We start from the raw sequence: 26,726 nt of genomic DNA, 5'->3' as shown, positions 1-26,726 counted from the left end.
GATTAGGCCTGTCCCTCTGTTGCTGTTCCAGCTTCTTGAGGTGAGAATATAAAAACTGCTTTTTAGATTTTTCTGTTCTTTTGAGTGAGGCTTGGTTGGCTATGTATTTCCCCCTTAGGACTGCCTTTGCAGTTGCTTTTTCATTCTCGTTGGTCTCCANCATTCTCGTTGGTCTCCATAAATTGTTTAATTTGTTTTTTGATTTCCTGGTTTATCGAGTCATTCTTGAGCAGGATGGTTCTTAGCCTCCAAGTGTTTGAGTTTCTTCCAGGTTTTTCCTTGTGGTTGAGTTCCAATTTCAGAGCGTTGTGGTCTGAGAATATGCAGGGGATAATTTCAATCTTTTGGTATTGGCTGAGACCTGTTTTGTGTCCCAGAGCATGATCTATTCTTGAGAATGTTCCATGGGCATTTGAATAGAATGAGTATTCTTTGGTTCTGGGGTGTAGTGTTCTATATATATCTATGAGGTCCAACTCGTCGAGTATGGCATTCAAAGCCTTTGATTCTTTGCTTAGTTTTTGCCAGGGTGTTCTGTCTATTTCTGATAGTGGGGTGTTGAGGTCCCCTACTATTACTGTGTTCTTATCTATATGTCTCTTTATTTTGGTTAAGAGTTGGCTTGTGTATCTTGCTGCTCCCCTTTTGGGGGCATATATATTTATAATTGTTATATCCACTTGTTGGATACATCATTTCAGAATAATATAGTGCCCTTCTGTGTCTCTACCTATGGCCTCTAGTTTAAAATCCAGTCTATCTGATATGAGAATTGCTACTCCAGCTTTCTTTTGAGGTCCATTTGCGTGGAAGATGGTACTCCATCCCCTTACTCTAAGTCTGAATGCATCTTTGGGTTCAAAATGAGTCTCTTGTAGACAGCAAATGAATGGTCATTTCTTTTTATTCAATCCTTGTGGCATTTTGGGAGCATTTAAGCCATTCACATTGAGACTGAATACTGAGAGATATGATTTTAATGATGCCATGTTGCCAGTAAAGACTTTTTTTGTATTGGTTGTGACTTTCTGTTCTGTATCACTCTTGGGGCCTTTTTACCTTTATAGAACCCCCGCTTAATATCTCCTGTAAGGCTGGTTTCTTGGTTACAAAATTGGTTAATGACTGGCGATTCAGAAAGGTCTTTATTTCTCCATCAATTCTGAATGTCAGCCTTGCTGGATAAAGGATCCTTGGCTGCATGTTTTTCTCTGAAAGAACTTTAAAAATGCTCCCCCAACCCTTTCTCTCATTCCAGGTCTGTGTAGACAGGTCTGATGTAATTCTGATACCTTTGCCTTGGTACCTGAGAAATTTCTTTGTCCTGGCCGCTTTCAATACTGTATCCTTGGATCTAATATTTGCGAATTGCACTATGACATGACGTGGCGTAGCTTTGTCGTGGTTGAGCTTGGATGGGGTCCTCTCTGCCTCTTGGAGATGAATGTTTGTTTCCCTCACTAGATTAGGGAAGTTTTCAGCTATAATTTGTTCAAATATCTCTTCTAGACCTCTTTTTTTCTCCACCCCCTCGGGGATGCCGATGATTCTGACATTGGATCGTTTCATTGAGTCAGTGATCTCCCGTAACCTACATTCGTGGGCGTGGATTTTTTTATGTCCAGCTTCTATTTTCACTTTTTCTTCTACTAACACATCCTCCAATTCGCTAATACGTTCCTCTGTCTCATTCACACTGGCCATCAGAGCCTCTAGTTTTGACTGAATTTGGCTCATAGAATTTTTAATTTCTGCCAGATTCACTCTCATTTCCACCCTTAGAGATTCTATATTCTCTTCAACATTTTCATTAATACTTTTTTCAAGTCTACACCTCATCTTGACCATTGTTACTCTGAATTCCATTTCTGATAATTTGGTTACATCCATATCCATTGGTTCTGTGGCAGAGGCCACAGACTCATTGTCTTTTCTTTGCTGGGGGGGACTTTTCCTTCTCGTCATTCTGATGAGGAGAGGTTGTGGGGTTGTCCAGAGCCCAAATTATTGACCAGGACACAGGCCGTGCACCCTTGTTTTATTGGGATCTTAGGGATGTGGGCTTCTTGATTTTTCAGCCTGTCTTCTGGGGGAGGGGCCTGCCACGCCAATACTCAGGCAACCCTGTTTGGGTAGGGTCTCCGTGTCTCCTCAATACTAAGCGCTGGAGATGTTCATTTGTAGAGATCCAGATGTATCTTCCTGCCTCTCAGGCTGATTCTGTGAATGTTCAGGTTGGTCTGGTACCTATCCAACTCGACTCAGGGGACCAGCTGAAAAAGGAGCCCCCTACTCCTCCACCATCTTAACCTGATTCCTCTCATTGGTTTTAATCATATTCAAATGAGCCATCCCAGAGAATGTCATGTAAAATAAATATAATGTAAAATAAAGGCAGTATTTTTGATAAAATTGTTTAGAATGCCCTCTTCCAAGATAAATTGACTCAGTTCTGAATGTTACTTCTTAGTTCCTTTGACTGCATTTGACTATAAAGGGAAATTCTGTACTAATTAATTGCTGAAATATTTTCAAACTGATAAGGCTTTCAAGGTTTATCCCCCTTCTGATAAAATACAGAGGTGGGTGGGGGGACTCTATTCTGACCACCTAATGTAATAGATCTACTTATTACTCATAAAGTATTGTTTAATCCATATTGCCCCATAGCTTGCTCACTTGTATCACCCACAAGCTAGTTACATCAATACATCTGCCTTAAAAAGCATCATTGATATTTCTCTTTTCATTTTTTTGAAAGATAAAGCATCTGAATGCTGAATTGCTTTGCAGCAACTTGATCCTGAAAATTTTCTGGTCTTATCAGGATAAACTTCTGGTGATATACAAACCCCATCCTATATATTTTCTTTTTTCTCCAAGTCTTCTACATATTAAAGATATGCAGGCTTGTTCCTTATAAGTGAAACAACCATGCTAACTAGGAAGTAACTAGTATCCCCTCCATGAGAGAAAAAAAAAATTGATAAGCTGGACTTCATTAAAATTGAAAAAAATCTGCTCTGCAAAAGATACTATGAGAAGAATAAAATGCCACAAACTATCTGAAAATATTTGCAAAAGACCCATCTGATAAAGGACTGTGTCTTAGTTCAGATTACTATAAGAGAATAACACAGATTAGGGGTTTAAATAACAAACATTTATTTCTCGGAGTCCTGGAGGCTAGGAAGTCTAAGATCAAGATACGGATAGATTTGGTGGGTGGTGAGGACCCTTTTCTGGATTTCACACTGCTAACTTCTGGTCGTATCCTCACATGGCAGAAAGAGAACGTGAGAGCGAGACACAAATAGCATTCAGAAGGGCTTCATTCTCGTGACCTAATCACCTCCCAAAGGCTCCACCTCCTAATGCCATTGAGTTAGAGGTTAAGATTTCAACATATGAATTTGCAGGGGCATAAGAAATCTAGTCCTTTGCAGACTTTCATTCAAAACATACAAAGAACTCTTGAAACTCAATAGTAAGAAAACAAATAACCCTACTAACAAATGGGCAAGATCCTTAACAGACACTTCACCAAAGATATACAGATGGCAAATAAGCATATGAAAAGATGCTGTACATCATATGTCCCCAGGGAATTGCAAATTCAAACAATGAGTTACTGCTATACACTTATTAGATTGGCCAGAATCCAGAATACTGATAAAACCAAATGCTAATGAGGATGTAGAGCAACAGAAATTCTCATTCATTGCTGGTGGGATTATTTTAAATGGTACATCCACTTTGGAAAACAGTTTGGCAGTTTCTTACAAAACTAAACATGCTCTTACCATACTATCACCTAGTAATCATGTCCCTTGGTATCCACCCAAAGGAGTTGAAATCTTATGTCCACATAAAATCCACAGATGGATGCTTATAGCAGCTTTATTCGTAATTTCCTGAACTTGGAAGTAACTAAGATGCCCTTCAGGAGGTGAGTGGATACATAAACTGTGGTACACCCAGACAAAGGAATAGTATAGTGCTAAAAATAAATGAGCTATCAAGCCGTGAAAAGACAGGGAGGAACTTTAAGCACTTATTCTTAAGTGAAGGAAACCAGCCTGAAAAAACTACATACTGTACAATTTCAATTTTATGGCATTTGGAAAAGACAAAATTATATAGACATTAAAAAAGATCACTGGTTTCCAGGGTCTGCAGGGAGGAAAGGTTGGATGAGCTAAGCATCAAAAGATGGTTGGGCAATGAAACTACACTGTATGATATTATAAGGATGGATATATATCATTATGTATTTGTTCAAACTCATTGACTGTACAACCAAGAGTCAGTCCTAACGTACACCATAGATTTTGAGTGATAATGATGTGTCAGTGTAGTTTCATCAGTTGTAATGAATGTACCACTCTGGTGGTCTCTGGTCAGGAATGTTGATAATGGCTATGCATATGTTGTGGTAGGGAGCATATAGGAAATTTCTGTACCCTCCATTCAATTTTTCTGTGAACCTGAAACTGCTCTAAAAATGTCTTTAAATTTTTTAAAAATCCTGTCAAAGAGAAAATAATTGTTTTTATTAACTATGTTAAAAAGATACTAGAAGTGAATGAAGGATTTGAATAGATATTTTTCTAAAGAAGATATGCAAATGGACAATAAGCACATAAAATTTTCTCACATTGTTAGCCATTAGAGAAATGCAAATCAAAACTGCAATGAGATACCACTACAGGCCCACTAAAATGTGGTTATAATGAAAAAGACAGATAATAGCAAATATTCTTGAGGATGTGGAAAAATTGGAATCCTCATACATTGCTGACAGGAATATAAATGGGGCATCCATTTTGGAAAACAGTTGGACAGTTTCTCTAAATGATAAATATGGACTGGCCATATCACCCAACAATTTCCATCTATATGTATACATACTCATGAGAATTGAACACATATGTTCATAAAACCTCATACATAAACGTTCATAGCATGGCTGCATTTCTTTCTGGGAGCTCTAGGGGAACATATATTTCCTTGTCTTTTCCAGCTTCTAGAGAATGCTCGTATTCCAGATATTCACTTCCATCTCCAAAGCCTGCAATGACAATGACCCGTAGAGTCTTTGCCAGATTAAATCACTCAGATTCTTACTTTCCTGCCTCTCTTTCTCACTTACAAGAACTTTTATGATTACACTGGTCTCACCTGAATGATCCAGGATAATCACCATCTTAAGGTCAGCCGATTAGCAATTTAATTCCATCTACAACCTTAATTATAATACCCTTTGCTATGTAACATAATGTATTCACAGGTTCTGGGAATTACAATGTGGACATCTTTGGGGGAAGTTTTGCTGCCTACCATAGATGATTCTTTTTTGTTTACTTGTTCTTATCATTTCTAAATGATTATTTTAAAATTAAACCTAAATTCAACAGATATTGCTAAATGAAAACATCTTATTTAAGCAAAAACATTTTTAGTAGACATTACTTTTTAGAGCAGTTTAAGTTCATAGCAAAATTGAGTGGAAAGTACACAGATTTTGTATATATCCCCTACCACAACACATTTACACTTTTTCACATATTCAAACAATCATATATTAATCTTCTAATTAATGACTCATTCTGATGACACTCTAAAAATATTTAGGGACATGGAAACAAATCTACAATACATCAGAGAGGTATGTGTATGTGTGTGTGTGTGTGTGCATAACCCTATTTAGTAATATTTATTCAGAAATAGCTGATGGAAACATAGACCACAATGTTAACTGGGATGGTTTATCCCTGGGGACCGGAATTAGAGCTGGAAAATGTGTGTAAGTGACTGCGTGAATGTGTGGGTGCGTGTGTGCACGTTTGTGTGAATATATATATGTGTGTATTTATATGTTTTCACATTCATGATTGCATTTCACTCTTATTGCTAGAAAAAAATAAGATTTCAAAAATGAAGAATTAATGTACCACTTGTGATATACAAATGATCATTTTTTGATGGCATATGCTAAAGGTACATTTTTAATACAAGGATAACAAGTTATATCCCACATGTTATAAGTGATCAAGGACATAGTATTAACAAGATTCAGAGGCCATATCCTTGCTCAGAGTGAAAGGATTTTGACTGAGTGGTAACGTATGCCATGCATGGGACAGTGTTTAGCAATTGTTGTATGTATTCATCATCCCTATTTTAAGTCATCAGAGTTCTATTTTGTACTGCCAAACACTATTTTCTGACATTCATTTTACCTAAAATTAAATGGTATTCTTTACAAACTAGATAACAACATTTGAGTTAAGAATGTGGATTATAGACATATGTGATTGGTGATTTTAGATAATTTACAGTTAGAAGCTCAAAACTTTTGTTGTTGTTGTTTTTAAGATTTTATTTTAGAGAGAGAGTGTACGGAGGTGGAAGGGGCAGAAGGAGAGGGAGAGACTCTCAAGAAGACTCAGTGCTGCTCATGGAGCCCAACACAGGGCTGGATCTCACAACACAGAGATCATGACCTGAGCTGAAACCGAGAGTCAGACACTTAACCGACTGAGCCAGCCAGGCAACCCAGAAGCTCACATCTTATTATTGCCTCATAAAAAATAAACAAACAAACAAACAACAACAAAAAACAGCACATGCCTAGAGGAGAAACAAAAGGTACTCATGAAAGGCAGTGGGGCCTGAAGTTAAGCAGGAACAAGGAAGAGAAGCAGAAATCAACTGGGTGATAGTGGTGTGTATGTGGCTTTTAAGAATAAAAATTGTCAGAGACTGGAAGGGTGGGGTATGTGTTATAGTGAGGAGAGAAAGAATTATCTTTTCCCCATGGCCTAGGATTTGGCCACCTGGGCAATTAAAGGTATTTAAACATCAGCTTTATCTTAATGACATCACAATTGTGCAGCACATTAAACTACAAACATTACAAGATTTCAAACAAATTGATAATCAAATCGGACAGATGGACAGTTGCTATAAGGCCTATGCAGGAACCTACATTACAGTACCTCTCATTTTCAGATCCACATCTCTGCCTCCTTTTCTACTATTGACTTCAGTGACTGTAACCCAAGCACAGGAAAGCAGGATGCTCCCACCTTCCTCCTCACTAATCAGTCTACACACAGGGGGAAAGATGCTCTCAGATAATTTCTCCAATTCTAATATTATGACACTGACCTTACAATGGAAAGGATAATGGAATTTGTTTTTAAACCTACCTACTCAGATATATTTTATTTTTCTGGAATTCTAATATCACTTGGAGCTTAGAATAATACCAAATCTTATAAAACCACAGCATATGTAGTCTATGGCATATTAATTAAATTACTCTATCATACATTTTTATATTTTTCCAGTCTTTATTTTGTTTTGCAGATATTTTATACACTGTTTTGTTATTCTTAGACATTCTGAATCAGGCAATTGATTGATTCATTAATGCATTTAAAACACAAATTTAATTCTTAAAATGAGTCAGGTATTGTGTTAAATCCTGGGGAGAATAAGGTCAATAGACATATTTTGCATTCAAGAAGCATAAGTTCTCGTTTTGGAAGACATTAACTAAGAGCTACGGAATGGATTTTGTTTCTAATTTGTGTTTCATAATTTTGTTCATGGACTTCTACTGATTTTTACATTGAAACATTTATTTCAGGATTTTGATCTTAATACTATTTTGTTCTTTAAAATGCTGTCATTAATTCTAAGGTTTAATATTGTAGTTTTTGTATAATTCCTTAAATTTAATATAGTTTCCCATAATGCATTATATGTTAATTAATTTAATTTAGATTTAAAAAATGGGGCACCTGGGTGGTTCATTTGGTTAAGTATCTGCTTTTGGCTCAGTTCATGATCCCAGGGTCCTGGGGTCAAGCCCCGTGTCAGTCTCCTTGCTCAGCAGGGAGTCTGTTTCTCCCTGCCCTTCCCCCTGCCCATGCTGTCTCTCTCTCTCTCAAATAAATAAATAAATAAAATCTTTAAAAAATGGAAAAAAATGGAAAAAACTTTTTAAAAATACATAAATTTAATATAGTTTCACATTGTCAGACATAAAAGACATTTAAAGATTACTCAAAATTAGCAAAATATATTTTCATGTGTAAATTGATGTCAGAAATGTATTATGGTGATTTATAATTGATAATAATAATTGTGATGAGTTTCCTTATGCAAAAAATAATTATTGAGCACTTATGAGTCAGAAACTCTGGCAGGTGATTAAAATTCATCGGTGTACAAATAGATTAGTCTTTTTTCTTTAGCCTTTGCAAAGCTTCCTTTTGAAGAGTGTTTGGAAAAGAAAAATAAGGCTCAGAAACAAAAAATTAAGTAACAGAATATAATAAGTATGACGTGAGATTTACTGCCTGTAACACTAGCAATCTAACATAAATATCTAACGTAAATATGGACAACAGAGAAGACATGACACCAGGGATTTTTTCCATGTGTTTCTGACTTTTGTTTGCTTTTTTTTTCCTTTTTTTAAAAATGTGGCATTTACAAGAGGTGTGGGGTAGAGCTGTTTAAGTGGAAAAGATGCTTAATTTTAAAACAGTCATACCGTATATATCTTTGTGCCTTTTGAGGAATTGCACTTTTGTCATTTTTTCATTCAACAAAACTGTATTTAATCTCTAGCAAGAAATGCAGTAGGTAAATGCATAGTAGAGGAAACCACATGATATATACCTTAATGCAATTTACAACACAAAGGATTGCTTAAATTACCTTTTTTTAGTCTATGAATGTCCCGTATTCACTAGATAAACAGGCATATGTTGAATTTTATCATATAAAATACTGCACTGAATAGAAATTAAGAATAAACAAAATTATACTTTAGATAAGCATGCATCTTTATTTGGAGAAAAAATATCTCTTTATGTATTATTCAAATATTTTGTCTTGAAATACGTATCCTGTGGTTTTCTAGCTTATAAATTAATGCTTATATGTATTGTTCTATTGCTTTAAGGATTCAGTAATAATCATCCTTCTTGCTGTGTTGATGCTTTTGTCATTTCTGAATGCACGCATATTTTTATTTTAAATGTATAGAAATAGAGAGGAAAAAAAGGCCACTGGCAATACTGAAGTTTTTAGATGTTTGAGTGTTTATTTGCAAATATTATAAATTTCTTGCATAGTCTACTTGATAAAAATGATGACTATATTCTTGAATAAACAAAGTAAACAAGTAAAGAGGACTTGTCACCTGTAAGTGACAGAAAACAACTTCAAGGGCACACTCATGATGTGAACAGAAGTCAATATGATCTGATGGTCTCCCAATGAAATGCATGTGAAGTCCATACTAATTAGCTTGTAAATCAGACTAATACTTGAGTTTATTTGGGCCAGAAAGACTACCTACTGTCAAGCAATCAAGTACTACCCCTTTAATTGCAATTTATTCCAACAACCACAATTTATTGATCCTAGCATACACTTATGCCACAGCAGTATCATTATTTGACTTTATTTTAACAGCTTCAAAAGGTTAGAAAGTTAGAAACCACTGTGAAAGAAACCATTAAAAAGTTGAGTTGCTGACATTGCTTTACACTCTATGCCAAGCAATGTTTACTATATATGTGGAATTATTAAAAGGAGAAATAAAAAGGAACTTATATTCATTGGCACTTAATATGAACTAGTGCATTCTTATACTGAATATTACTTAATAATCACAAAACACACAGACAAAAACAAGGAGTATCAATATTGTGATTTGCACTTTACAAATAAGCTACAGCGTGGAAATATTAAAACCATCTTTCTGACTCCAAAGCACATGTTTAATTTCTTTCATGATTTCTGGCACAATTTTTGTACACTGTTCTATGATATTGTGGTCAACTTGAAACACTCTAAGTGAATATTGAAAGTGCACAGACAGCTTATCCACATGAGTTTTTTATCCCATATGGTCTTTAAAACACAAAACATCAATATCTGATCACTCATTTGTTAGCTGTATTACCTTGTATAAGCCAATAGATGTTATTTATTTATTTACTAATTTAAGCATTAGAGTTTTGAAATTTCACTTTGGAATTTTCAGCTAATTAGATAATGTACTGAGCAAGCTTGGTAAAATAACTTTTGTAGCTTCAAAGAATCTTTAGGAAATATTCAGTAGATGTAAAGAGTGTTTTAAACTTTGGCATTCCTTCCCCTCTCCACCCCAAAATTAAAAATGCCTCCTACCCTTGGTGACGGGTAGTAAGGAGGGCACATATAGCATGGTGCACTGGGTGTTATACGCAACTAATGAATCATCGAACTTTACATCAGAAACCAGGGATGTACTGTATGATGACATAATATAATAAAAAAATTAAAAAATGCCTCCTACCTTAATTTTGACAATTAAAAATTGTATATATTTAAAGTGTACAAATTGATTGTTTGATATATGTGTACACTGTGGAATATTCACCACAATCAAGCTGGTTAACATATCCATCACCTCATATAGTTAGCGTGTGTATGTGTGTGTTTGTTGAGAACACTTAAGTTCTACCCTTTCAGCTAATTTCAAGTTTATAATACAGTATTGTTAACTATAGACACATTGTTGTATATTAGATCTCCAAAAGTTATTTAGATTGTATAACTAAAACTGTGTATCCTTGGAAACATCTCCCATATCCCACTCCCTAATAACCACCATCCTAGTCTCTGTCTCTATGAATTAAACATCTTTTATTGCATGCAGTATTTATCTTTCTGCATCTGGCTTATTTCTCTGAGCTAATATCATCAGGTTCATCCATGTTGTCACAAATGGCAAGATTTTCTCCTTTTTTAAGGCTAATATTCCTGTGTGTGTGTGCATACGCACATACATACGTATATGTGTGTAATCACACTTTCTTTATCCATTCATCGGTAAAGACATTTGGGAATGTAAATTGGCACAGCAATTATAGAAAACATGGAGGTTCCTCAAAAAATGGAACTACCTTATCATCCAGCAATTCCACTTCTGGGTGTATATCCAAAGGATTTGCTATCAGTATCTTGAGGAGACATCTGCATTATTCACAAGCAAAAATATGGAAACAACCTAAATGTTCCTCAGTGGATGAATGGACAAAGTGTGTAATCTTTTACATATACATTCTAAGTAGGCCTGAGTTGACTAATTAGCTATCAAAATCCTCATGCACCCTCTGTAAATCCTTCACTAGATTTAAGCCAAACTTAGTCTAGCTACAGGAAGGGACTGAAAGGTGGAAGTCCTTAATTTCTTCTTTGTATCGTCCAGAGTAGCTCCGCTTTTAATACTTCCATTTTTATCACTTCCATAAAATTTTATCCAAAGAATAATTAAACCAATAAATTGTAAAATGTTAATGAAATTAGAAATCATGGATCTAGTCCAATGTCCTCATTTTTGCAGGTGAAGAAATGGAGAATCAAAGAAGTAAAGGACCTGTCTCAAAGTCACACTACTAGTAAGTAATATCTTGTAGGTCTAGAATCAGATAAGACACTGTTTGACCTGCATTCTAGCCATTGCAGAATGATTCCTCATTTTTGACAGAAAGTTGAAAACACTGTGTAAAGCTGTTTTTATCCTTGTTAGACCACATTTGATCAGTGCATTGGTTACTGTCACTGCTATACACTTCAGAGGATACTTAGAAAGTGAGATACAAGATGTTCTTTTTAAGAAGAGATGGTGTAGCTCATGAGATGGTACAGCAAAAGAAAAAAGCTGGAATTCCTCCTAAGGTTTTCCATGTCCAAGATGCTTAATATAAATCTTTCCATTTAATCTTCACAAATACATTGTAATAGAGATGGTTTTATCCCTATTTTAGAAATAAACTAAGGCTCTGAGGTGGTTGATAGTTTGTCCAAGTACACAGAGTATATAATGTCAGAGCTGATTTCAAATCTAAATCTCTCTGACCTTAAAGGTGCCCACTTTTGTGCTATACAATTCTGTATTTAAACAGAAAACAAATAAAGGCACTGACCAACACAAATAGTACATAATTCCAAGCTAGTATAATATAGCCAGTTGTATAATACACTGCATAGTTCAAGGTGCTCACAGAAAATTAAATAGTGCAATATCAACTTGGGTTGACACTGTAAAAAGATTGATATGCTCTTGCTACAGACTCCCGCCTAGCAATTCTTTGAAAGCTTGTTGCTATAAAGACATTATATATGATGATATCTGGGAATGAATAGAAAAATATTGGCAATACATTTATAATGATACTACTGGTAGAGATTGATAAGTTGTCAAAATACAGTGGAATGCGGGTTTCAAAGAGGGAAAGTTTACTTTAGCTGTTGGGATGTGAAAGAATTGCTGACCAAAAGCACATGACATAAACTGGATGGGATGTAGATAATGTGGAGTTGGAAAAAAATCATTTCCTTTCAAGAGGAGAATATGAGAAGCATGGAGGTGGAAGTAAGTAGAGACATTTGGCAATAGGGTATAGGCTAAAATCATAGAAAATGATAAGGGAGAGTGAGACATTATTTCAAAAAATAGGACTGAGATTCGTTGGTGGAAGTCTTTGAAGCCTGGTTTTAAAAAATATATTTTACTATATAAGCCATAAGTAGTCATTGGAAGTATTGGACTTCTGTTATAATTTCTGTTTGTTTGTATAATTAGAGCTGTATCTTGGGAGGTATGATAGCCTTATGATGGATGGACTTTATGGGTGAAAAATCAGAAGTGAGAAGACCAAATAGCAGGTGTGAAAATATGAGGGCAAACACCCTACTTAATGTTTAACTGTTAAAGGTAATAAAACATCTCCCCTCCCCAGTAGCTATAATCACTCAGACTTCTATAGTAACTTTGAAGGGGAAGTATTACTGATCTCATGTACCATACCTTAAGGCAATTTTCCCTCAAAGAAACAAACACAATTCCACAGATCCAATATCATCTTCCTCCAGATTGCCCCTTTTCTTGATATTTGTTAAATGAATAAGTAGGTCCCTTTTCAATCTACGTTTCTACCTTAAAAATTCATGTCATGTAAGGGAGAATATAGACGTCCTGATAGCTTTAATTGTTGTTATTTCACAGCAGCGGTAGTGTTAACATCGTCCTGGAACCCTAACTCTTCCTGGAGGGGTCTTTCTCAATGAAAACTTTCCACGTGCTTTGAGGATCCCTGTTTACCTAAAATTTGCACTTCAAAGGAAGGAAGGAAAAAAGCAAGGGGTACTTGTTTCTCTCCTGAATCCTTAAACTGGAAGGATCTGTGTTATCCTAAAGCATTTTGCTGGAATAACAAAGAAGCAACAACAATGAAAAAAACCCTTATGCAAATTTTGAATCATTTAGCTTCTTATAGGTCAACTGCTTGGTTTTAATACCCAAACTGAGAGGAAAGAGCCCTGAAAGCTCTCTGCCCTTGCACTAGATAAACAGCACAGGACAACTCCTGCTCTTAATGAGGATTCCACTTTAAACCCACAGCACTCTCCTAATTTTAGAACATTTCTTCTTCCAGGAATTATATGCATCCATTAATAAAGCTGAACAATACCATCCCAATAGCCTGCTGCTGCCTAACACTATCTCTCAAGTAATGGCAATTGCCCTCTGAACAATTTGTTTTCTTCTTGCTCAGTTGATTTCACACCCATGAAACTTTTTTCAGATTTTTTTTTTCTTTCTTGCTTAACATTTTTGACCCTGGATCCTCTTTAAGGCTGTGCTTCTTTGAATTTATATTAATTTGCCTTATAAAGCAATATTTCTGCTAAATGCATCCCCTTTATATTGTATCTATCTTCTTCTTTCTTAGAGAGAAAAAAAAAATTTTTTTATCCTTTCCAAACATGGACTATCCCTCTCAAAGGCAATGCCTTTGCCGTTAAAGATATTTTTGCCAAACTGATACATATTAACATTTCTGAACTTCTAAGAAAACAGCACTTTGATGTAGGGGCTATTCAAGTAAATTCTCTCTATATATGGTTTGACATTTTGTTTGGCCAGGTATTTGTAATGAAAAGGTGAGTTAAAGTTTTGGGTGAGAAAGGGAAGTAGTGCTCCACCTTTATTTATAGATGTAATGAAAGTCAGAATAGCCCAGCCTCGTGAAGGTTCCACATGAGCACAGTATCCATAGCACTGTGTCTGACCCACAGAAAAATTATTTGTTGAGTGAATACGAGCATTATTGGCTTGTAACTGGCAGTCCTTTTGTCTGTTTGTCTATTTGTGAAAGTAGTCTAGCAGATCAAAGATTGCATTGGTATGGATAAAAATCTAGCATTAGAATTCAGGCAGCTGTCTCAAGAATCAATCCTCTGCTTGCTTGAATGTTATTCATTAGCCAAAAAAGTGAGTTTCTGCAGAGATTGAACTGTAACACTTGCTCTGCATGACCCCTAGGGGCCAATTGTGCTGAGAACTGGCAAGAAAACTGGTGTTCTCATCATTGTTTCCTGGTTATAACTATGGTAATGCTAGCAAGACCCAGTGGCATTCCATTGACAGTTTTCTGTTTATACATTCCAGATTGGCCTTTGGGCTAAAATAATAATAATAATAATAATAATAATAATAATAGACTGAGCTTCATATGATAGAGATGAAACTTACTTCATGACTTTTAATATCTGATGTAGATAAATGAGGGAAAACATTTGTTTTCCAAGAGGATAAATTAATAAATTCCATAGTACTATGAAAATTTTAAAGAATAAAAGGATTGTTGAAACCATGTTTTAACATAAAAATATCAATATTATGGGTGGTTGTTGGGCACAGAGATAAAGACTACAGATACTGGGAGACAATATGTGTAAAATAATGGATTCCACCATTTATTATTTGTATCACATTGGAGAGGTTTTCAAATGTTTCTGTGCTTCATTTTGTTCCACTGTAAAAACATGTACTTCATAGAGTTATACTAAGTATTAAATAAATTAATGCATGCAAAGTTTCTGACACATAAGCATAGTAAGCTTTTGTGTTGAGTGTTATAAAAGTTTGCTGACCTAGTATAATACTAATTACATCTGAAATGTTTGGCTTCTTGAACTTCTCAAATTATAATGGAAAAGAAATAAATCATGAGTCCATACACGAAGACTTTTTTTATATTTAAGTTTGCAAGAGCACAAATTCTGTATGTTAAAATGTTATTAATTTGCTTAGTACATATTCAGTTAAACTCTGCCTCATATTTTCCACATAAATTTCATATTCAAATGCATAGTAAGTTGATAGATATGATTCTTTGGCACCAAGTTAAAATCCACTCGGAATGTGTCATTAAGAGAAGTAAGCATGCTGCTTGGTAGTTTATCTGTATCTATAAATGTATAAATCTATCTATCTGTTTCTATTTTGAACCCTAAATTTTTCAAGATCTTTTCATTACATTTTATTTGTAATTTAAATGAAATACATACACATATAATGTGATATTGAGAGGGAAATTATGTTCTACAAACTGACATTTATTAAATTGACTTAAAATAATTTTAATATAATACTCCCACATGCGCACATTTAATAAATCAAATATGGATCACTAAGTTTTGAAACTATAAAGTTAAAAAGAAAAGATCTTTTGTTAAAAGGAATTATATATTCTAGCAAAATTCACTACATGCCTATTTTTGCCAATGTTACACTGGGAAGCCAATTCACCTAGTCTGCTTTATCAAATGGCTCCCTACCTGCTCTGGAATATTGATCCCCTCTACTCAAAACCTCCCAAACAGTTTGTTTTTTCTTCATTGCACAACTGGAAACATCTCATCTCTGTGTCTCTATAGGATGGCCTCCATAGAGATGGAAATTCCAAAGCACTAACTGTCCTTTTCAGTCTCGTTCCAGTACTACTTCCTTGATTTCATCACTGGGACTCATCTCCCCTCCCATGATGATTTAGTGTCTTTTTTCTGATACTGCTCTTACCAACAACTGCCCTATAATTATTTGCCAACTCTGTTTTGGCTGGCTGCTAATGAAAATAAAACTTTCTTTTATTTTTTGTTTAAAACTTTGTTTTATTGGTTCTTTTATTGTTTTCTTGACTGTGATTTTGCTTAATCTTCCATCATCTAGAACACATATAAAGATTGGCTCTAATTTTCTTAGCTGTTGATGCACCCATGCCCATTGACCCCAGCTCTTATGTTAAGCTCTTGCTTGTGCTGAATTCTGGCCAGGGGAACATAAGCTCAGCTATGTGTTGCACTTCCTGGCCCATGCAAACTTCCCTTGCTTGAGTCTCCATGTTTTTCCCCCTCCGGTGATGACTTTGGGAGTCATATAAAAATCAGTGCTCTCCCAAAACACTTTTACTTTTTGTTTCCTTTTTCTGAACACTTACTAATCTCCTTCCATCCACACACTGGGATTCAGTCTTGGCTTTCACTTATTTTTGTCTTAATGTTGGCTAGAATTCTACTATATCCATTGAGCATCACCAACACTCATTTTAGTTACAGACACACAAAGAGCCTTTTGGTGGGAGTTGCATTTGTTTATTTGTGCTTATCTGTTTATATTTCCATGGAGTTTTTATATATACTTTTAAGAAAGTTAGTTTGCTAGGAAGAGGGACCTACATATTAATAAGCTCAAAAATTTTAAGTAACACTTTGAACCAGATTGAGGCACATGAAGTGAGGCTATTGGAAAGTGAAGGGACATTGAAACAAAAGTATTTGTGTCAGTAGCTTAAAGAAGTTCTAGTTTCTTCCTGGAAGAAAAGAGAAGTAATACTAGATAAGTCTTGTTAAAAAAAAAAAAAGTTTGAAAGCATTTTCTTCACAGGATGAGGGAGTGTTACCTTTTAAATTTTGATTTAATGTATAGGTATATTGGCCTATTATGATCTCTTTTCATAGTCTTTGTTAAATAAATTGATGAACAACTTTCAGACTTTCTCCAATCCTTAGTTTACACTTACTTTTATGTATAATACTTAGCTTTAGCACCTTGGCCCTCCAAAATACACTGTATTTTTTGTGTGTATATTGACCATACTTTCTCACCATGTAAACTGTCCTGTTTAGAAATCCAGTATTTTATTTTATATGTTAAAGATGAAAATGAGGAAGACCTGGGTCAACTTTGATATGCTATTTGTAACATTTGATAAAAGGAGGGAAACTTTTTGTAATAACAGAAAATATAAATGTCCTGTATTTAATGCACTAGTTCAAATGATGAGAAGGTAGCAAGGCGCACTCAAGAGTCCAGATACGAGAGCTGATTACACAGTGTTTTGTTTTGGTGCAAATTAATGCTCAGAGACTGAGATTCGCCTTTGCCAATAGCACTTAACACAGGTTCACTGCAGGAATGTCACAAGCCAATAGCATGCAGGATAATGTCTCTTAATAAGCCAATAAGGAAATAAAATACTCCAACCTAGTGTTAGATTAATCACACTATTGTTCCAGGCAAGGAGAAATGAAAGGAATAAAGTCCAAATTTAGCTAAGGTGTACCTTTATATGAGTTGGTACTCAGAAGAGGTGGGTAAACCAACTGGTAGTTGATATCCAGCTGCCAGTGCAAAGGTAAAAGTACCCTGTTGCTAGAGCACGTTGCTAGGGAACAACAGCAGGACAGGGGTGTTGAGGGGCAAGAGGATATTCTTCATGCAGCTGCTGGACCACTTTCACCACTGCTTGTAAAAGAGTCACCTACACTGTGGTAGGAACTAATTGCCCTACAGTCTTCGTAAAGCCATTTTAGATCAGCAAATTTTAGTTTTGCCTGCACTGAACATTCTTAAGTAGTCCTTACAAAATCCATGTTTATAGTCAAAATGTCCCCCTGCCAGAATTGCTTCTTCCTATGTTTTTATTGCTAAGCCCCCAGTGGGACCCCTCAGCAGCTGAGTTACTGAGTTCTTATTGGTGAGAACAGATAAAATGATGACATCCTGGTCCAATTTACTTCATTCTTATATAAAAACAGCTTAACTTCTAAAAGCAACATTTTTTGGTCTTTGTCATAAATAAGTGGATTTGAAATTATATCAAACCAATATATAACACGCAGCAATCCCAGAGACTTGGAAAGAGCAAACCTAAATTATGCAAGGGGAAGGATCAGACATTTATAACAGAGTTCTGCTTCTTGCTATGATTTATTAGGAACGGCAAACTATTTCAGAATAAACTTGACATAAAGAATGTAGTATTCCTATAGCAAATGAAATTCCATTGACCTAAGGGCAGACTAAATTGGAAGATAAACGATGTTAGCAAATTCTTTGCTAGGATTGAGTAATTTTCATAGGTATCCGAGTGCGTGCCATGGAAATGGCAGACCTTAATTAGGTAGACTAATATCCTTTCCTAAACTCTACCTTTTCTAATAGAAGTAAATATTATCTCTCTCCCAGCCTCTCCAAATCCCCACACCCCACAAAAATGAAATTAAAAAACAGCAGATTCCACTTCGTCAGGGCAGCCAATTAAATGGCTAAGGGTGTCTGTTTCTGTGTCCTTTTCAGAAACAATTGTATCACTAAATCGCTGAAATTGTAGTGTCAGCAGGAAATAGAGCAAATAGCTGCCAAAGGGAGAAAAAATATGAACAATACAGCTACTTTGATGTCTTCCTGCCCTCCTTTCCAGTGTCTATTGCTGAACAAGCTACAAACAAAATGTGAGGGAGCAAAGGCTTTTGCATATGAGCCCGGGTGGCTTCAACCTCCCTTACTGGGAGGCTTGCTCACTGATTTCTTCCGCTCCCACTTGACACCTTAGGCAGACCACACTAACTAATCAATGTTTCAAAACACAACTGCCACTGCCCTGCCTCTATGCCTCTCCAATTATTGTTCACTCATGGAATTTACTCTCTCATCTTCTCTAAAAGAAAAAAAAAATCATTCTTTTATTCATTCAACAATTTCCTATGGAGCTCCCACCTTGTGCTAGTTAATGATGTATCTGTGAACAAAACAGGCAAAATCCTTGCCTTTAAGGAGATTACTTGGAGATAGTAAAAACAGAGTAAATTATATACATCATAAACTGTCGATTATACAGTTGGGTAAGGAAAAATAGTTGGAGGATTATAGTTTTTAATCAGACAGTCAGAAGTTTGGGAGAAAATGTTTCACGCTGTCCTCAGAGACTCATGGCATAGTGGTTAATAAAAGAGACTCTTCGGGGCGTCTGGGTGGCACAGCGGTTAAGCGTCTGCCTTCGGCTCAGGGCGTGATCCCGGCGTTATGGGATCGAGCCCCACATCAGGCTCTTCCGCTATGAGCCTGCTTCTTCCTCTCCCACTCCCCCTGCTTGTGTTCCCTCTCTCGCTGGCTGTCTCTATCTCTGTCGAATAAATAAATAAAAATCTTTAAAAAAAATAAATAAATAAAAGAGACTCTTCTTACCAGACTGATAGGGTTCCTAATCCATCCCGCTCGGTCACTTATTAATTGTATAACTTTGAAAACTTACTTTATTTCTCCAGGTTCTCTGTTTCCCCATCTCTATAGTGAGGATCATGTTAATACTTACTGGGTCACGCTGCATATAAGGATTTATAACATAATCTGTAGAACAGGTTACATACTGCACAGAGCAAGTATATAGTAAGTACGATGCGAATTCAGTCCTTGTTAAGTTCTGAGAAGAGTGTATACTTCATTTTAGAGACATCTGAGTGTGAAAACTCAAAGATATTTCTTTTCTCCTTGTTAATCTGAACCTCAGTTGTATAACCAGGAAAATTAAGATAATCCCTACCATTTAGGGCCATTGTCAGGATTATAAAAAGTTCATATTATATATTCATAGAAGATCCATATAAATACCATGCTCTCTTCTCTTCTTTTCTAGACTCAGTTGAAATGCTTTGACATCTTCTCATACTATGTCAGCTAGTGAAAATCTTAAGTCTCCTGGTATCACTCGTGGTACTTATGACATACTAGCTTGTGCTACATTGGATTTCCTCCCTTCTAAAACATTGTGAATAATTAGGAGCACACTGTCAACTTAATAGCAGGTTTTCAAGGGGAGAAAAGAAACACTCCCACATTAAAATGCACCTATCAATTATATGATGTGCCCTGATTTTTAAAGTGATTTAAATATAGAAAAAAAATGCGACCTTAGAATCAAGGAACTATGTTACTTTCTGTTTATGTCTCATTGTTGCTACTGTGTGATTAACTACTTAGAAACTGTACAATTCTTTGTATCCTTCCCTTTGCTTAACCCACTGCCTTGCACAATGAAAGAATTCAATAAATATTTCTTAGATGATTGAATGGATGACTGGATAATTCCCCACACATAAGAACTGATTTAAGTTTATACATGTCAAATGAAAGTGGATCCTGGTCTTTCGAGTAGGGGGTATTTCTTAATTCAAAACTGCCTAAAGACAGAAAGCATATAGTAAGGTAATTTTTTAAAATTAATATGCATGAAGAGCATTTAAATGTTTATTTCTGTTGATTTTATGATTGGTTAGGACTCTTTTTTTTTTTTTTTAAGATTTTATTTATTTATTTATTTGACAGAGAGAGACAGAGGGAGAGGGAACACAAGCAAGGGAAGTGTGAGAGGGAGAAGCAGGCTTCCCACCAAGCAGGGAGCCCGATGCAGGGCTCAATCCCAGGACCCTGGGATCATGACCTGAGCCGATGGTAGATGCTTAATGGCTGAGCCACCCAGGCGCCCTGGTTAGGACTCTTTTTGATTGTAAGTTAGAGAAACTCAATCGGACTAACTTTAACAATAAAGCAGGGATGGTTTCTATAAACATACAGGATTCTAGAAGCAGAGTATAGTGCTCAAGAGCAGTAATGCAATGCAAGTCTGATTGTTCCACTTCTAGCACCTGTTTGTTTATGAATCCACCTTGCTGCTAATAAACCACCCCTAGCTGAGTGACATCAAAGAGTCTATGGATCAGGAATTCAGACAAAGTCAGAGGGGATGGTTTGCCTCTGCTCTGCAATGTCGAGTTCTCAGCTGGAAGACAGGATAATTCAAATAGTTAGGGGTTGGCCTCTCTTCTCTAAACCCTCACTCACAGCCTCCTTCATGCTGGTCAGCTTCTGCTAATAGTCTGCTCAAGACCCTTATAGCTTCTTTCACTGCTGGGACGAAAGCTAATGCCACATGGTTTAGGTTTTTTGCGATCGTGTTCATCTTCTTCTACAGTAATGTGTGTGTCTTGACAGTTAGCGTTTGGTCAGAGAAGCAGAATCACTATGATGCTATGGAATAAGGGATTTATAACCGGGATCTTGAGGAATTATGGGAACTGATGGGGACATTTCCATTAGGCTGTTGTCTCTGACATTGAACCTAGAGTTGCTGTAAGTTGGTTGGGTTATTAGTTAGGTGACTGTGAAGTGGAAGAGAGCAAGGGCAAACCAGGACCCCTGAAGATGAACTGGAATTCCTTTCTCTCACCACCACCAGTGTTGATGGTGCAGACGACCTGTAGAAGAAGTCAGCACACTTCACCGAAGAGCCGTACGTATATTTAACCCCGACTCAGAGAAGCTGGAGGAGAGAATCAACAGAAGCTTAAGGGGCTGCCTGCTTCAGTGCTGCCCCATCCCAGTAGGGGAAGTCCACAGGCTGGGGCATGTACAAGCTACCCTACAGCCTGACATCCTACACCCACCTTCAAGGAGAAGAATATCTATCACTTCTCTACTTGCCAAATCATGTGCAAATTTCTCTTGTGGCCTAACTGGAAACCATTGTCGGACAGGACAAATTTTCTTCTACAATTCAAGATTCTTTTGGCTGGTCAAATGAGGCAGATTAATGAGAGAAAATCAAACTTAATTACATAAGCCTATAAGAGTATGAGGGCCACAGGAAGTCAGGCAATCAAGGCTTATATGCCATCTGGGGCTAAAGAGAAGTGGGTAGGTGTCTGGGACTTCTGAGAGAAGGAAAACAATTCACAGGAAGATTTGGTAAGCAAATGTTGTTGGACCACACAGAAATGATAGGATGTAGGGAGGAATTTTAAGATTTTGCTAGGTCCCTCCCTGTCCTCCACACCTTGTTCATATTACACTGCAGTTATCTGTGATGTTACCTCCCTTTCTGGAATGAGTCCTCTATCTAAATTTCCTCTGCAGTTAGAGGAAAGGTCAAAGATTTTTCTGAGTCTTCTGTTTCTTAAAAATAATCTGTCTAAAATAATCCACATACCAAAGAGAGACATTTTGAAGTGGCATTTTGTTCCCCCACACCATACAAGGGATAAACTTAAAGGAAACAGTCCCAGCTCAGCTTAGGTGATTCAGTAAAAAGCATCCCAAGCAATACATCAAAAACCTTTAAAACATTTGTTTCCATTGACCATATGATAAGCTATTGAAGTTATAGAAACTCAATCTGGACAAATGAACAAAACAACACAAAACAAAACAAGATTGTTTTAAAGAGAGTTCTGAAGACCTCCATCTATGTGACATATTGACATGACAATGTTGGAAGAGAATGGGGTGCCATAAAACAAAAAGGAACAATCTTCTGCTTTTGAAGTTCTGATAAGTTGAACATCTGTCTTCAAATTACCGCTCTCCCTATTGTAATTAAGTAATAATTCCCTTACTGCATTGAAATGAATTTTTCCTTATACTTAGACTAGAACTTACAGAGCATGTAATCAGATTTTTTCAAGCATAACATTTTAAAGCCTTACCTCCAGCAAATCATTCCAAGTCTCATAGGAAAATTGTCTTGACAGTAGCTATGTTGACTTGATTCCAGGACATAAAGGCCTCATATAAGATAATTTTTCTTCTTCACTATACACTTGTCTAAGTTACTAACAAGTTCCTCTGGGCAGAGAGAAGTTTGTATAGGTCTGTGTGTTTGTGCATACGCATATCTGTGTGCAATGCAATTTTTAAAGATTTTATTTATTTATTTATTTATTTATTTATTTATTTATTTGACAGAGAGAGCTTAAGCAGAGGGAGGGACAGAGGAAGAAACAGACTCCCCGCTGAGCAGGGAGCCCAATGCAGGGCTCTATCCTAGCACCCCAGGTTCATGAACTGAGCTGAAGGCAGATGCTTAACCAACTGAGCCACCCAGGCACCCCTTGTGTGATGTACATTTTTTAAAATGAGATTCTTGTACTCTCAAATCTTGAAAAAATTATAAAGGCCTTCTCTTACTTCCCTTCTTCCCTGAACCTCTTCATTTTTTAGTTCTAACAATATATTGTGCAAAAGCATTTTAAAGTACCAGGTATAATTTAATAGTCATTGTCATGAAACACACAAAAATGAAAAGCTGAGTTTGCCTCAGTAACTATTAAGATAGTATTCTGGAATGACTCCAGGCCACTGATTGAAATGTTTGGCTTTCAGTATTCCTTAGGATTTCTAATTTATTTTTTTCCTCCTAGTCTGTGTAGGGCCAATTAAATAAAGTGTTTCTTTGCTGAGGGTTGTTATGCTTTTTTTTTTTAAGATTTTATTTATTTTATTGGAGAGAGAGGAAGGGAGAGAGCAGGGGAGGGCAGAGGGAGGGAGAGAGAGAGAGAGAGAGAGAGAGAATCTCAAGCAGATTCCATGCTGAGTTTGGAGCCCAATGTGGGGCTTGATGCCACCACCACAAGGTCATGACCTGAGCCTCAACCAAGAACCAGACGCTTAACCCAGGAATCGACCAGGCACCCATCGGGTTGTTTTGCTTTTAAAGTGGTAGCTAATCTACAGAGACAGAAAGCTTATGTAAGAGACAGTAGAGGTCCTTTACCTTTCTTGTCCATCCTAACCTGGTGGCAGGAAATGTTTATAATCAAAATTCCAGAAATTATGGCAGCAGTGTAATATGTTCCCTGTGTCCAGGACTTGAGCCATTCTTCCAAAAGATATCAAAGAGTGGGGCTGGGTGTTTGCAGGACCATCACATGGACATCATAACGGAGCCTCTTTACAAACTTGGTATTGGTTTGAGCCCCAGATAGTGATATAATGACATGAAAGACAGGAGAAAGATTCATTGCTTCCTTGTATATCTTTTCTCAGGAGGTTTGGAAAGGGCAAAATTACTTTCAAATAGTATATATTGTAAATCTCCTGAGGTTTTGCCAATGAAATGTGTCCCTCTCCTTCAAGCTTTAAGATAGGCTTTAATACATAGTCACCTAATGCAAGAACTCTAGATTTAGTTATGTTTGCCCAACAAGTGGTCTCTGGACTCATTGTCATGATATAGAATATTCCAGAGATTAGTGCAAAACTGGGAGTTAATTTCATTAAATCTACCTAAAACGTGTAAATTTAAGATCTGAAAATAACTCCAGTTATTATAAATTATTAAGAAATGATAGAGAATATTATTCAGGCATGTGAACATTTTGTAACCATCTATCTCACAGCCATGAGTTAGCTTACTGACTGAAGAATGATCTGGCTGTTTCCTTCAGATAAATAAACTTTCCTGGTAATATTATTTTATTTTAGAGGAAAGAGTCATGTTAGTTCTTTAAAAGCCTAAAAGTGTCTTTGATCTCTATCACCTACTGGACTGTGAAAATTAGATAATAGCAATATGTTATCTTAGATATATATTCTTAGTAATGTTTATATAACCTATGTAATGTACGTAATATGTACATATGTGCATGTTTGTTTGTTTTCAATGCCTACCGAATTGCCTAGGAGAGAATCAGTAATTGACCAAACAAATTAAACGTTCTCTACAACCATCACAAAACTCTGAATGTAGGTTTGTCAGTTGTGCAGATGTTTCATACCAGAGTACTTATTAATGTTTTGAACTTCCATAGCTATATCGTATTCCAAAGAAATTTTAGATTTAAAGAATGGACATTGCATTATAGAAATCATTTATTGATATTCCAGTTATAATCTAAAATGGGAAATTGGTCAGAATAAATTTTTAAAGTAAAAAACAACAATATAGACTGCATATTTCCATTTATAAATATTATAGCATAAACAAACGAAATATATATGAATGAAAGTGATTTTCTTCTGATAATTTGCAAATGATTTTCTTCTTCATACTTTTCTACATTACCAAAAGTTTCAAAAGTTGTGTTTTACTTTCGTAATTAGTTTGCTAATAAAACCAAAATGTGAGGCAATTTGAAAATAAAGAGTAGGTGGGAAATAAGTTGTGAATTCTGCTAAGTAATGGATATAAGCAAAGCCAGCCTGAGCTGAAATAGTTTCAATGGTATGAAGTTGCATCTGTAATGATTAGTATATAGACAATAACTGGAAATTTAGGCTCTACAAAGAATATTTATTGCTTTAATACCAGGACCTCAATACTCTGGTTGGAAACTGGTTTTCTTAAAGACAGATATTGAGCCCAGAAACAATATTAACCTATGTATAACATGCCATTGGGAATTTCCTTCTGAGATTTTATAATAATAACAAAAATTCAACTTTTGGGATTTGGCTTTATTAACATATCTTACACTATCTCATATATTTCCATTATTTTATTTCAAAGCTTTCTACTATGAGGGTACTTTGAAATTTGTTTAATTAATTAATCAATTTATTCACAAGAAGACCATCAAATATATGCCTTACAAATGTAATACACTCAAGTCTCTGAGTGTAATCAGATTTCTAAATTGCCAAGTCAGCATATAGAGCCTTCTCCTTGGACTTAGCATTTTACAGAATTATTTGCAGCTTTTTATTAAGGAACACAAAAATTGATGAATCTAGCTGACAGCTTTCCTCATTTGCACTAAGATTTTTGAAAATTTTCCAGTCAAACAGAGTAGATTGCTTTTTAGTTGTGCTATATGTTTTAGCTTAGAAAAATGAAGAAATTTATAGGAAGAAATCTATAGGAAGACAGATACTACTTAGAATTAATCAGTGGATCAAAAGCAGGTTTGGATAAATTTTCTTTTGCGTATTTTTTCTGGTATTTTCTTCAATGTGAAAATGAAATTACCTGAAGGCAGTTTCCATTTTTTGCTTAGAAAGTTATTATACACTAGTTTGTGGAGTTCATATTTGCTTTCTCCAGTTAATGTCACGAAAACATATATATATACTATTTTGTGAGAGTGGTACTATACGTCAATAGCATATCTAACGATCATTTTTTTTACCCAGCTCAAATTCTTCCTTTAATCATTATTCTGAAAAATCAGGCAACAATTAACTAGTTATTATTAAATGTGAGATTAATTTCATGGATTGATAAAAATTTATTCAGCTTGGAGTTTTGTTATTTGGTATATTTTTAAAAATAAATATTTTTTCAATGCCTCATTACTTTTCCTTGAGTTTCTTATAATAAAGTTTTCAAAGTAGCAAAGAATCTAAGCAATATAAAAGTAAATCAAGGGCATTGTTTAGCAGTTTGCAGTTCCCCATTTACTGATACCTCTCTCTTTTTAAATAATGGGGTAAACCTAACTTAGTGTTGTTTATGAAGATAGGGTTAAAGACTACATATAATATAAAAATAGTAAAGAAGTATGCATTTACTCCAAACTCATTTCCCAAAACACAACAACAAAAAATACAGCCAGAATAGAGATTTAAGTGCTGCAGAAATATAACATAAACTTTCTTTGATTGTCTAGTGTGTATTATCCCTGCATCTCAAAATTGGCCAGGAGTATTACTGAGAACATTAGCATCACCTGGGAGCTTGTTAGAAATTCAGAATCTCAGACCCCACTCCAGACCTACTGAATCATAATCTGCATTTCAGCAAGACCCTCAAGTG

General features: G+C 35.7%; 1 protein-coding gene across 30 annotated transcripts in view; it reads left to right on the top strand.

The window, feature by feature from the left end:
• PTPRD (protein tyrosine phosphatase receptor type D) overlaps window positions 1–26,726 on the top strand; it is a 2,142,161-nt gene that overhangs the window by 258,947 nt on the left and 1,856,488 nt on the right. For 29 of the 30 annotated variants that reach the window (XM_034663876.1, XM_034663861.1, XM_034663862.1 and 26 more), the window contains exon 2: window positions 11,417–11,471. The exons of the other annotated variant lie outside the window; for it this stretch is intronic. The gene's annotated coding sequence lies outside the window, so the exon portion shown is untranslated. The remainder of the gene's footprint in view (window positions 1–11,416; window positions 11,472–26,726) is intronic. 30 annotated transcript variants of the gene reach the window in all.

This window comes from Ailuropoda melanoleuca, chromosome 7, assembly GCF_002007445.2.
Source record: "Ailuropoda melanoleuca isolate Jingjing chromosome 7, ASM200744v2, whole genome shotgun sequence".
NCBI classification, from domain to species: Eukaryota; Metazoa; Chordata; class Mammalia; order Carnivora; family Ursidae; genus Ailuropoda; species Ailuropoda melanoleuca.
The sequence above is the reverse complement of the archived record's forward strand: the minus strand, read 5'-3'. Positions and strand labels throughout refer to the sequence as shown.